This window comes from Sus scrofa, chromosome 9 (assembly GCF_054392235.1).
Source record: "Sus scrofa isolate SSC_HxYL_T2T_F1_AM1 chromosome 9, Sscrofa_HxYL_maternal_Yorkshire_Landrace_v2.0, whole genome shotgun sequence".
Taxonomy (NCBI): domain Eukaryota; kingdom Metazoa; phylum Chordata; class Mammalia; order Artiodactyla; family Suidae; genus Sus; species Sus scrofa.
Genome location: NC_139391.1, coordinates 26,363,346 through 26,377,626, shown reverse-complemented (window position 1 = coordinate 26,377,626; position 14,281 = coordinate 26,363,346). Strand labels below are relative to the sequence as shown.

The 14,281-nt window shown below is 47.6% G+C and overlaps 1 protein-coding gene across 1 annotated transcript in view; it reads right to left on the bottom strand.

Annotated features, from left to right (window-relative positions):
- Positions 1-14,281, bottom strand: part of HEPHL1 (hephaestin like 1) — a 134,142-nt gene extending 119,861 nt beyond the window's left edge. The window contains exon 1 of the mRNA XM_084975727.1: positions 14,229-14,281. The gene's annotated coding sequence lies outside the window, so the exon portion shown is untranslated. The remainder of the gene's footprint in view (positions 1-14,228) is intronic.

The following is a 14,281-nucleotide window of genomic DNA, read 5'->3' as shown; positions in this document are numbered from 1 at the left end:
GGGGTGGAATCAGAGCCATAGTCGCTGGCCTACGCCAGAGCCACAGCAACGCAGGATCCGAGCCGCATCTGTGACCTACACCACCGCCGGATCCTTAACCCACTGAGCAAGGCCAGGGATCAAACCCGCAACCTCATGGTTTCTAGTCGGATTCGTTAACCACTGCGCCACGACGGGAACTCCTCAAGTTTGTCTATTTCTACTTTTATCACTTGATCTTCACCCAGTGTATTAGTCTTCTATTTTTCACAAAATAGATTTCACAAAGAGAAAAGTCAAAAAAAAAAAAAAAAGTCTATGGCAGAATAATAAATAAAGTGGTAAATTCATGAGAAAGTTTCAAAGGAAAATAATAAAAAAAAAAAAATGGAATAGTGACATAGCCAAATGAAAAGGTTTAGGGAAAGAGGATGAAGAATATTTAGATCATAATAGATCAATGACACAAAGGCAATAACTAGTTTCTAAAATTGATCCATCAAAAAACAAGAGTATAGGGAGTTCCAATTGTGGCTCCATGGATCAAGAATTTGACTAGTATCCAAGAGAATGTGGATTCGATCCCTGGCCTCACTCAGTGGGTTTAGGATCCACTGGTGCCGTGAACTATGGTGTAGGCTGGCAGCTGCAGCTCTGATTCGACCCTTAGCTTGGGAACTTCCATATGCCATGGGTGCATCTCTGAAAAAAAATTTTTAAATTAAAAAATATATATATAAACATTTTATTTAGAAACATGGAAAGTAATTTGAAAAAAAAATTAAAATATTACAAGTAACTGCCCTAAGGAAAAGGGCAGGAGTAGGGAAAGGATGAGGCAAGAAGCTATGGCTCTTATTACCAGAGTTCAATACCATTTGATTTATTAATCAAGGTCAATTATTTCATAAATTGAAAAATTTTAAAACATTTAAAAGCTTTCCCTGGGATAACTGCCAAATTGCTTTTAGGCCCTTGCTTCACACATAGATCCTAATTCTTATGGGCAGCTGCCAGGTCCCAGCGCCAAGAAGTCCTTGGGCTAAACCCCCTGTCTTTTCATCCATCCTATCATGAATACCATAAGCAATGAAGCTTCCATGATCTTCCATAGGTCAAGAGCTTTTAATAGCATTTGGTATTTATATGGTACCTTTCATCTGAGGACTGCAGTGCATGTTACAACACTATCTCACCATGTTCCCGTGGAGATGGTAGGAGGCAGGTGCTATTAACCCCATTATACTTATGGGAAAACTGAGGCACAGAGCTCTCATAACCAACCTGCTGGGTTGGTTCTATCACTTAGAATTAAGGGGATAACTGCTGAGCCTCAGGACCCTTGAAAGGGATTCTGGAAGATTTAACCTGGGTTTTTAAAGTCATCGAAAGTGTTCTTTCCAAAGACACTTGTGAATGGGCTTAATTATGGGCTTCGTCTTTTCCCTCTTTTGGCTGAGTGATCTGGGGCCAAGGAAGGTTGTAGCCATGGGGCAAAGGGCATAAGTCGAGGAGAGTGAATGAGGATGGAGGAAGGAAGACCTAGTTCATTGTGGATCATCCTACCCCTCACTAAATAGATCAGAAAGTAGGTATAGCACCCCCCCCTCCCCATTAGGTTTTTGGCTCTATGATGCCAGGGAGAATACGAGGAAGAAGAGAACTAGTTAGTGTTCACTGATCGGTAGTTTATAATTTACTCAGATGCATATGAAATATGTACATTGGGGAGTTCCAGTCATGGCTCAGGGGTAATGAACCCAACTAGTATCCATGAGGACGTGGGTTCCATCTCTGGCCTGGCTCAGTGGGTTAAGGATTCAGTGTTGCTCTGAGCTGTGGTGTAGGTCGCAGATGTGGCTTAGATCCCGTATTGCTGCGGCTGTGGTGTAGGCTGTCAGCTGCAGCTCTGACTCAACCCGTAATCTGGGAACTTCCGTATGCCTCAGGTGCAGCCCTAAAAAGACAGACAGACAGACAGACAGACAGACAGACAGAAAGAAAGAAAGAAAGAAAGAAAGAAAGAGAAATATGTACATTGAACAATACGGAAGCAATACTTTGCTGGGAGGTAGAAACAGAACAGTGAGTGAAATACGATTTTAGGAGAAAGTAAGATGAGCCAGGGCTTGAAGAGTCTTTTTTTTTTTTTTTTCAATTTTTCAAATTTTATTTCTTTCCTGAGCACCACCATAGAGCAGACACTGTGCTAAAGGCTGAGTGCATGATACGTGGTCCCTACTCTCATGGGCTCATGGGCTAGACTATCTGGGGAGAAATGGTTAGCAGGGGTATGCAGTGGGAATTGGTGATCAGAAAAGCCTCCCCGGGGACGTCAGGGCTCAACATTGAGATCTAAATAAAGATTGAATGTTGGGCCTGTGCAGTGGAGAGAGAGCTTCTGGGCAGGCGAATGGGACCACCTGGCAGGGGACGAGGGGACAGTGGAAGAAAGAGTCTTCAAGGAGAAGAAAGCCTTGGGCTCAAATTTTAAAACTCTTCCCAGAGCTTTCCTCTCCAAGGCCAAGATTCTTCCCTCTACTGATACTATTTTGCCTAATTAAGTCTAAGAAATATTCCCTCTCCATCTCCAAAAATATCTACCTTTCTCTATTTTTCTCTTGCCTTGTCTGTCTTTAACAGTAGGTATCCAGAGAGTGGTTATTACTCCAAAAATTCTCCTGCCAATTGGTTTTTCCATTTTTCAGTAAGTATTTGTTTTTTAAAAAAGGGATTCCTTATCAAGAATATATTTGTGGAAGTCCCATAGTGGCTCAGTGGTAACAAACCCAACTAGTAACCATATGGATGCGGGTTCGATCCCTGGCTTCACTCAGTAGGTCAGGGATCCAGCGTTGCTGTGAGCTGCAGTGTAGGTCACAGACTCTGCTCGAATCCCGAGCTGCTGTGGCTGTGGTGTAGGCCAGAAGCCACAGCTACGATTCCACCGGTAATATTTGTGTGTGTGTATGTGTGTGTGTGTGTGTGTGTGTGTGTGTGTGTGTGTGTGTTTGTGCGTCTTCATTGTCCACAACTGTTTCTATCACCTCAAAGTTACATCCTAAATCTGACAAGGGACACTGATATCACGTAGGTCAAGGGCTTTCTTGCAAGTCAACAGGTGAGATCCAGGTGGAATCCCACTGAAGCCAGCCAGTGAAGCTATCGGATCACCCCAGGTGACCCCCACAAAAGTCCAGAACTCGTGAGGCTTTGCCACGGAAGGAGTGCACTGTATTCTCACCCCTGCTGGTGCCCTTGAAAGAGGCCTGGAGTCAGAGGGTCTGGATGGCACTTAGGTGACCAGCTTGTCAACCAAGAAGCAGCACTGCCTGTCTTCCCCTTGACCACGACTCTGGCCAAATGGAAGGAAGTCACTCAATTAACATATGCCATCAGCTACAATGCACTTTCTCTACACATCAAAGGGAGCGGGTCCCTGGTCTCTTTTTCAGGAATAAGAATAGTACCTGGCACCGCACTGAGCACAACTCCATGGTTTCTATGCTCGGGGCCAGTCCTAACAGCTGCCAACCTCCCCAGCTCTTCAGTGGCCCCTTCCACTGCCCCATTCCTTGCCCACGCATTTCAGGGTGGAGAGCTAAACTCGGGGACACACCCTCTTCCTCACTCAAGACAAGGCTGTCCAACTAAATAACAGAGATCCCCAGGCTGTGCAGAGCCTGGGCTGCAGGCTGGAGGCCAGCCCCACAGAGCCTGGGGAGGGCGGCTGTGCCTGGGCTGGCTCGACTCTTAAGATCAGCTGCGGAGCACGTCCTATTTCTCCTCGTGTCCACAGACATAGCCTGTTACACCTGTCTCTCTTCTCTCCTAGAGGATTGATAGTATTACTAATAATGAAGTTATTATTAGTAAATATTTTATTAGTGTAATTAACCTTATCAAAATCTAAATGCTTATACTATAATTATTACTAATAGCAGTAAATTTAACTATTTGTTTCACAAGAACCTCTGTAGGGTTACTGGATTTGTCCACGAGCCCTCAGGAAATAGGCATGTAGTTTCCCAGGCATCATTTTTTTCTTTATTCTTTTTAGGGCCGCACCTAAGGCATATGGAGGTTCCCAGGCTAGGGGTCTAATCAGAGCTACAGCTGGCAGTCTACACCACAGCCACAGCAACGCAGGATCCAAGCCATGTCTGCGACCTATACCACAGCTCATGGCAACGCCAGATCCTTAACCCACTGAGCAAGGCCAGGGATCGAACCCGCAACCTCATGGTTCCTAGTTAGATTCGTTTCCGCTGCGCCACGACAGGAACTCCAGGCATAATTTTTTTTTTTTTAATTAATAGGGTTAAAAACCAACTAAGAAAATCTATGCTCCGCTGCTCTTTTCAGACAGTTCTTAGCTCACCAGGGTTTTATGCTCTCATAGGATCTAGGCTGCCTCTAATGGGAATATTTGGTTACAAAAGAGTTCAAGTTCACTGAGAAATTTAGTCTGATCTGTCCTCTCCAGGAACATATAGTAGCCATGAGTAGGCCTATTAGATTTTGGTGTGCCTTCTGATATCTGTAAGCACCAAAGCCCCCGAAAGGTGAAATATAGTTTAGATTTCTCTCAACTGATCTTTGGGAAAGGAGGAAAAATAAATCTTTAAAACATACACAAAAGCTATTCAGTTACTTCAGTAGAGAGAGGCTGAGGTGATGAGACTTTTATACTTGAATCAGAAGTGCAATAAAAGGAGTTCCCACTGTGGCTCAGTGGGTTAAGAATCTGACTAATATCCATGACAATGAGGGTTTGATTCCTGGCCTCGCTCAGTGGGTTAAGGATCCATTGTTGCCATGAGCTGAAGTGTAGGTCACAGACGCAGCTCAGGTCCCGAGTTGCTGTGGCTGTGGTGTAGGCCGGCAGCTAGAGCTCTGATTCGACCCCTAGCCTGGGAAGGTCCATACGCTGCAGGTGCCCTAAAAAGGAAAGGAAAAAAAAAAAGTGCGACGAATTTACAAGTGGACAATAGATATTAGACAGTGTCATGGGACCTCAGAGGTGTGAGAGAACCTAAAATCTACCGAGTTCAGCTGCCCACTGGATTTTCAGTTCCTTCCTATCAAGAAAGCAGGCCAGCGTCCGATGACCTGACTTAGGCATGGGTCCAAGTTGGAGATGAAGGTAAATAAGCCCGCTGCTCACGGGGCAAAACTGGAATTTCCTATCATTCTTTTTTAAAAAAATAAATAAATAAATAGAAAAGACATTATACATATTCTTCACTTCTTGTTTCATAAACACCCAGTTTATTAAAGGCCCATGAATTATACTACATGTGCCATTTGTGCTTAAACATCCCAAATAATAACTTGAAAAAGCAACATCACTATTTCTGAGATTATTTTCAGTATTGCCTCTCTAGTGTCAATCCCAAAGACCATCAAACAGGACTGCTGTTCAATCGTGACAGATTGTACCTACTGAGCCCTACCGCCTCCTGCAAAGTCCCTTCTGAAACACAGAAAAGTCATTGAAAAGGACAGGATAACAGGAGATGAGGTCGCAGAGCAGGAAATGTCAGTGTGTTTTGAGAGGATGGGAAGCAGATGCAAGTGCGGGGCCTAACTTAGGCAGAAGAGAGAAAGCAGAACCCTAAGTACCCACTGAGGAGAAAGCCGACACGAATCCGGGGGAATCCAGCCCTGCGATCTGGAAAGGCTCAGGAACCAGTGTTATCTGGTATGTAGAGGTGGAAGATAAGCTGAAAAAAACCTCGTGGCTCAAGCATCCCCTAGGATCTCGGCATCCAGCCAGCAGACAAGGAAAAAAAAAAAAAAAAAGAGGATGGAGAATCACACATGAGAACCCATCTTGGGCCAGGCCTGGGCGTCGCATGCTTCAGGTCAGTCTATCGTCCACAGGCCAGATGTAGTGACATGGCCACGCCTTCCCACAGGGAGGCTGCAAAAGCTAGGCTAGCTCTGGGTCCAGGAGGAAAAGGTTTTTGTGACCGTGTAGCAGTTCTTGTCACAGGCTGTAACTCTTCTAATGGATAGAACCGGTTAAAGTTCAAGCAAAGAAATTCACCAGTTTCATTTCAGTTATACCTGCTGCTTTCGGATGCCCACTGAACACTAAATCTTTTGGAGCCATAAACCATTCTCCTCTGGGGCTTAATTGCATAGCCTTTAGTCTGTGCCAGGCATGGTTTTCAGTACTTTCCATACATAGACCTACTTAATCCTCGTAACAATCTTGTGAGGTAGGCATTATCACTCCCATTTTACAGAGGAGAAAACTGAGGTCTGGGGAAGCCGCTATGTAACTGGTCCTGGTCACTCCAGCCGCTAAGTGGCAGAGCTGAGGTGAGAAAGCAGCCAGTCTGATTCCAGGGTCTACGCTCTTAACCTAAGTTCGACTTCTCCAAAATTGACCCTGTACAGAGGCAATGGGAGCGTGCCTTAGGTTGTCTCAAATGAGGGGGATGGTGTTCCTGCCGTGGAGCAGCGGAAACAAATCTGACTAGTCTCTGTGAGGACACAGGTTCGTTCCCTGGCCTCGCTCAGTGGGTTAAGGATCTGGTGTTGCTGAGAGCTATAGTGTAGTTGCAGACACAGCTCGGATCTGGTATGGCTGCAGCTGTGGTGTAGGCCAGTAGCTGTAGCTCCGATTTGACCCCTAGCCTGGGAACCTTCATATGCCAGGAGTGCAGCCCTAAAAAGACCGAATAAAATAAATAAATAAGGAGGAAAAGGATATTCGGTGTATTTCTTGGGATGGGTCCTGGTAGCCGCAGCTCTACACAGGGCAGCGGCGATTTGCGGTTTGGATCTGAACCCAGAAGCCCTTCTCTCACCACAAGGTATTTACCGTCCTCTCCAAAGCAACACTGAATACAACCAAGATGCCTATCACTCAGACCAAAAAGCTGCAGAGATCATCAGTACCCCCCACACCTCCCACGCTGCTGCTGGGGCCAAGGTCAGGGTCCAGGGTTGTGCAGGGCACACTGAGGGAAGCCCCCCACCCCAGCAGTGCCCCGGATGAAGGCAATGATAAAGGCTTCCTCAGCAAGTACCATCAAGGCCTTAGCAGTCAGTGCTCCCTAGACTGATGTGAGTGGGTAGCATTTCTTGGGCATTTAATCTGCATCAGGCACTGTCACATTCTGTGACTGGTACCCTTTCTGTCGATAAAAAGCATTTGCATGTACCGGGAACCTTTCATCCTCACCACAACCATATGAGGTATGAGGGTTCTAATTCCTGCTATTATGATGATCCACATTTTGGAAATAAGGAAACTGAAAGTCTGGGAAGTCGAGTAACTTACCCAAACACGTGCAGCTTGGCAGCGGTCGAGCAGAGCTGTTAGTGCTCACAGGCTTTGTGCCAAGTGGTGGCATAAAACATATGCATCATAAAAATGTTGGAGTTCCCGTCATGGCTTAGCGGAAATGAACCCGACTAGTATCCATGAGGACTCATGTTCGATCCCTGGCCTCGCTCAGTGGGTGAAGGATCCGGCATTGCCGTGAGCTGTGGGGTAGGTTGTAGACACAGCTCGGATCTGGCCTTGCTGTGGCTGTGGCGTAGGCTGGCGGCTATAGCTCTGATTCGACCCCTAGTCTGGGACCCTCCAAACTAGGCCCTAAAAAGCAAAAAAAGAAAAAAAGAAAAAATGCAGCAGAGAATCAACAGAACCTGGGAAGAGAGGAAGCTGGGGCTGGACCCAAATGAAACTACTTCCTTCACTGGTCATTTACCTCTTTAGCTGGATGAAGCTGGAAAGGAGGGAGAACTCTATTTCCAACTCAGAGCTATGAATAGATTTGTGCCTGTGCTAATAATTACATTAGCGTGATCTTTCTGTTATCTCTGCAAGGTCCCTCCAGGTACTGTGATCAATGTCTAGACAGGAGAACTTGACCATGGCAGTCAGCCTTCTGGAGACCAGAGAGGCAGACCCGATGCACACATCACCCTTGTGATGTGTTAACAAATTGAACGGTTGTGGATGTGGCTTGTGTTTCACATGCACATAAAATCGCAAGCACATGGGAACATGTAAACGGGTGTGTGGACAATACCCCTATGTGAGTGAAACAAGCATACACATATCTGGGCTAGCATCCCACATCCTCCATCTGATACATGTAAGACTTTGGGCAATTTTTAAATTCTCTCTGAAGCTCAGGCTTCTCCTCCATAAAAGAAGAATACTCCGCTCACACTGTTGCAATATTAAATGTATTTGAGATTTCTGTATAAATCCAAAAACTTGATTTAAGAATGTAAGTTATGGAGTTCCCTGGTGGCACTGTGGATTAAGGATCTGGCATTGTCACTGCTGTGGCTCTAGTCACTGCTATGGCTTGGGTTCAGTCTCTGGCCTGGGAACTTCTACATGCTGCAGGGGGAATAAAAGAATGTAAGTTATTGTCTGTATATATATCTATGTATAACAGGCATGCTTTAACGGCCTGGTTGATATTTTTATCTTGTTACCTCTGTCCGTGTTTTTACAAATTACCAGTAAGGTTAATGCTATGCTTTGGAGAAGGTTTCCAGGGGTCGAATCAGAGCTGCAGCTGCAAGCCTACGTCACAGCCAAGGCAACACTGGATCCGAGCCACATCTGCAACCTATGCTGCAACTTGTGGCAATGCCAGATCCTTATCCCTCTGATCAAGGCCAGGGATCAAGCCTACATCCCCACAGAGACAATGTCAGAGACTTAACCCACTGAGCCACAACAGGAACTCCTGTTTACATTATTATTGATTCTTAGGAACAGTGTACTCTTGTGAAAAGGCATCAAATAGTACAGATGTTTGCAGCATTGAAGACAAAATTTACAGGACTGATCTGGGGACCAGATAAAGCCACATCCTTATCAAAAGTTGTTCCTCCCAGGCTTGAGGGCTACCCACCCCAGAGAGGGTGGCTTGTCCAGGAACTCTCTGTAGGTGACAAGTAATGTGGCCTGGGTGCCCAGAATCTGCTTTGGTGGCACAGCCCAGGATGAGACGGTAATCTCAATACTGTGAATTCTCCCTTGGTTCCCCTGACCTTGGGCAGATGGGATCTTCTCTGATCCTGTTTCCCCTTCTGAAAAAAATCATATTGTCTTGACAGCACCTCAGGGTTCCCAAGAGGAGGTCTAGGCACAACAGAGCAAAGCACTTTGCTACCAAGGTTGCAAATTACAAAACAGGCCTCAGGAACCACATATCTGACCAGGGAATCACTTGGTTCCACTTTCTCAGAGGTTTCACAGCACCCTGGGGGCCACTGCATAAGAGAAATAAAACTTAGTTGATGACCAGCAGGAAATGTGCTCTCGTGGGCAGGCAGGGATAGCAGATAGACCAGAGACAAAGAGGGCTTTCCCCCACAGTCACATTTGTCACCAACTGCGAAAGCCAAGATGGACACAGAGCAAAGCCATCTGGGGCTCAGCCTGCTGGGCGACTGGATAACCAGATTCTTGGCAGTGAGCCCCTATGGGTTCCACTTTATCCATCACTTTCTGCACCCATATCACAGCTTTGGGGGAGCCCAAGGGATGGGTGAGAAGGGGAGAGGCCCCCCTTGACAATCCATGTCCTTTCTTGGGCTGGCGAGAGACCAGGTCCGGCTGGAAAACCAAAGTACAACCAGGAGGCTCCCTGCCCGTCTCTGTGAGATGCTACTGGCCAACAGGCCGGTGTCTAGAGCAGGGGGGGGCTAAGCTCTGACACCCCCAGTCCGATCATCACCTGGGCCTTTTCCGCACATGTTCCCGCAGCACTGGCAGGCCCGCATCCAGAGCTGCCTCATTGCCTGCACCCTCCTCCGTCTCAGCTGGGTGGATAGAGGGAAACTCTTCAGAGTTATCAGGAGTGAAGTGACCTGGAGAGAGGAGCCGAGCACAGTAAGCGCAAAAGCCTTTGTGGCTGCATGGCTGGGCCCTTCCCCTGGGGCTGCCTGGCCAGAAAGGCAGTGTTGGCTCTTAGCGGGGGCATGTGAGCCACTTCGCCCAGACTGGGGGCAAGCAGGAGAGAAGGGAGGCCAGACAGGAAGAGGGAGCCCTCTGTCTCTCAGAGCCCAGGGGCTTCATGCTGAGGGGCCTCAGAAGGGCCTGAAAAGGGCCTCAGGCTTCAGGCTCTAAAGAGACAGGGGCTTCCCAGCAAGGGGGCCTTCTGGGGGGCGGGGGGGGGGGGGGAAGATGCGTACATTGTCCTGGCACCTGGGACTTATTCCTGCCCAGCATCTATTAAATGTTCACCTTACACCTCCTGAAAGGTGGAAGGATCCAGAGCTCGCCCAGAAACAACCAGCAGCTGAGCGAGAAGATTCTCCAGAACCACAACACTGCTGCTGGCCTGGCCGGGCCGGAGCACCTTGCCCGGCAGAGGCTGCCCCAGGGTGCTGTGCCCAAGCCCCCCTGAGCAGGTTCGGGGAAGAGGGGTGTGTCTATGGGTTTCTGTTTGAGGACAGGCAGATTGGTGTTGAAATCCAGTCCCCATGAGGCTACACAGCTGGCCTAAAACCTCAGTGTGGCAACCATGCCATCCAAACCCAAATATCAGGTGTCACGGTCTGACAAGTATGAGTGTGACTATACAGGGAGCATGAGGCAGATTATTTGATATGAAGTCTGTGATCATGGAAATCTGGGGCTTGTGACTGTCCCACCAGCTGAGGCCATGAGCTATGAAAACTGGACAGACGCGGGGGACCCGCTGCCCCATGACAAGCTCCTTGGTTTCTGTGAACCTCAGCATATCCAGCAGCAAATGAATAAAGTAGGTATCACCCTGCTGTCTCTGTCCCTGGACTATGGAAGGATGGAGTGAGATCATGCCTGGGAATAGGACTGCAACTACTTCTGCTGTCATTTCTGACTACCTAGCTACACAACTTTGAACAAGTCATTTCAACTTTCTGGGGCTATGTGCCTTTTTTTTTTTTTTTTTTTTTTTTTTGCATTTTAGGGCTGTACCCATGGCATACAAAAGTTCCCAGGCTAGGAGTCAAATCAGAGCTGTATCTGCCGGCCTAAATCACAGCCATGGCAACACCAGCAACACCAGATCTGAGCCGCGTCTGCAACCCACACACCACAGTTCACAGCGACACCAGATCCTTAACCTACTGAGCGGGACCAGGGACTGAACCTACGTCCTCATGGATACTAGTTGGGTTTGTTACCACCGGGCCACATTGGGAACTCCTGGGGCTACGCTTTTAGAAAATGGAGGAACTAAATTTCCACGAGTCTTTAGCAGCTTTAGCATTCTGGGCCCCAGAGATGATCGGCTTCTCACAGTTTTAATTAAGTGCCAACCTTGGGTGCTACATGGTCCCAGCGTGGCTGCAGTCTCCACCTGGCTCCCTTCCCTCCTAAGGAGCTCTGCGGTTTTCCGGGAGAGTGAGCACAGCCGTATTCATCATTGTAAGAGCTGGGGGAGTTCCCGTCGTGGCGCAGTGGTTAACGAATCCGACTAGGAACCATGAGGTTGCGGGTTCGGTCCCTGCCCTTGCTCAGTGGGTTAATGATCTGGCGTTGCCGTGAGCTGTGGTGTAGGTTGCAGACGCGGCTCGGATCCTGCGTTGCTGTGGCTCTGGCGTAGGCCGGTGGCTACAGCTCCGATTCAACCCCTAGCCTGGGAACCTCCATATGCCGCGGGAGTGGCCCAAGAAATAGCAACAACAACAACAACAACAACAACAAAAAAGACAAAAGACAAAAAAAAAAAAAAAAAAAGAGCTGGGATGTCCGGGTGTCCAGGAGCCATGGGGGCTGTTGACTTTGTATCCTTTTACAGAATTATTAAAATCAACAGCCCTAGATTCCTAGTGCTCCCAGTTCCTAATCATCCGCCCTTACTGGGAATATCTAGAGGAGTTCCCGTCATGGCGCAGCAAAAATGAATCTGACTAGCATCCAGGAGGATGCAGGTTTGATCTCTGGCCTCGCTCAGTGGGCTAAAGATCCAACGTTGCCGTGAGCTCTGGCGTAGACCGAAGACGCGGCTCGGATCCCACGTTGCTGTGGTTGTGACATAGGCCAGCAGCTAGAGTTTCAATTCGACCCCTAGCCTGGGAACTTCCATAGGCCGAAAGTGCAGCCCTAAAAAAACCAAAAGGGAGTATCTAGAGGTGCACATGAGCAGACCTGTATTTGAGGATCAGCCTTGACACTTATGGTCTGGGAGACCCTGCAACCTGGTTTAATTTCTATAAACTGTTTTCCCTCAGCGCTATGGAGCTATTACCCGGTGGGGATGTTCTGAGGATCAGATGAGCTGATGTCTACACTGCATCTGGCAGTAGCTGTGGATGTTACCGTTGCCCATCAGACAATAGGGGTTCCCCAAAGGTGTTAAATTCTCATTCTCTCTCCTCTCAGTGATCCTAATGGGAGTGAGGTCAGCAGTTTCTGTCTCCTTCAGGCAAACACAGGAGCCAGAGGCAGTGCCCCCTTCAGGCACCAGCTTTCTGAAGTCCCAAACTTGGATATCAGATAGAAATTAGACCCCAAACACTGTCAACCTGCCTAAGCCATTTTGCATGAATAACTTCCACTCTCCTGGGACAGTAGGAAACTAAGGCCGGACATGTCTCAGTTTTGTCCTTGGCTCTGCAAATTGCTCCAGGTACCTCCACCGCAACACTGTGAGAAGGGCCATTCCTGGGACCAGTCCTTGGTGTCCTGGAGCTGGGGAGTGAATGAGCTGCTAACCACAAGCCAGTTAACAATCTCAGCATGAATCTGAGTTGAAAACAGGCACAAAGGCCAATTAGGAGAGCACCACTAAGGAGAAGCAGGGACCCCTCCCTGGTCTCAGAGCACCAGGCCCATATGTCTCAGGCAGCCTTCACTCAGCAAGTGAGATACCAAGATTACTCCAATCTCATTTACATGCAAGAGAAAAAAAATGCATTGTTATGCAGAGAAAAAATAAAAGATGCAAAATCTTTTCCTCTTTCCATGTGCCTCCATCCTGGCTTCTCAGAAATCGCCAGCCTCTGGAGTTTCCCGGTGGCTCAGTGGGTTAAGGACCTGGCAGGGGTGTCCCTGCTGTGGCTTCAGTTGCTGCTGTGGTGCCAATTTGATCCCTGAGCCAGGAACTTCCATAAGCTGAGAGCATGGCTGAAAAAAAAAAAAAAATCTCAAAGCTCAATAAACTCATTTGACAAAGTAAGAAAGGAAATTTTTCACATAGATCAAATGAGAAGCCAAGATGATTCAGATTCCCTATAGTACTTTTTCTTATTTTTTTTTTAATTTTTTAAATTTTTTGTCTTTTTAGGGCCGCAACCACGGCATATGGAGGTTCCCAGGCTAGGGGGTCGAATCAGAGCTACAGCTGCCGGTCTACACCACAGCCACAGCAACACCAGATCTGAGCCGCATCTGCGACCTACACCACAGCTCACGGCAACGCCAGATCCTTAACCCACTGAGCAAGGGCAGGGACCGAACCCACAACCTCATGGTTCCCAGTCGGATTCCTTAACCTCTGTGCCACGACGGGAACTCCTCAAGTTTGTCTATTTCTACATTGATCACTTGAACATCACCCAGTGTATTAGTCTTCAACTTCTCCTGCAGAAATCCTATGTTCTTGTAGTTGTCCATGTAGGTCACGGTCAGGTCACGATGTTCCTATCAACCTCCAACAAAACAAATGTTATCCTCTGTTCTGCAACTTTTTATCTAAAAAGATGATGCTGTTAAAATCAGAGCCTTGAGAATAGGCTATCCTGTATAATTCCGGCTATAGGCAGCTTTTTTTGGCAAAAGGTGTAGAGTCAGGAAGACTAAGCACAAGAGACAGAGGACAAAGGTTAAAATAAGGTTAAAGTGAAAGGAACAGTTCTAGTATGGAGTCAGATTTGTTCTCCCAACTACGGATGAATGTATGAAGGATAAAGAACCCTCAGAAGAAAGGTGACCCTCTCCTCCCTGTTTCTCCTCCCCACACAGTAGTTTCACCTGCCCCTCCCACCCTGGCAGAGCTGGGCCTGCACAGAGAACTAAAGCAGCAATTCCTGAGCAAAGCTGGTCTGTTTCTCAGCCCCAAGCCCTGCCTAAGAGGCAGTACAGACCTAGCTGTCTAACAGACCCTGCTCAAACCATGAGCCTACCCCTGACCTGCTGGGTATCCTCCCTGAGCTCCAGTAAAAGGAGAATCACACCGTCTCACCAGGAGGTGGGGCGCATTAAGTAAGATAACATATATAGAGCATCCCTCACATACCTGCAGCCAGTAAAATGCAATCTGTCCTCCTACCTGGCTCAGGTTACCCGCTCCTCCACCTCCTCAGTGGATCCAGGTAAGTGCTC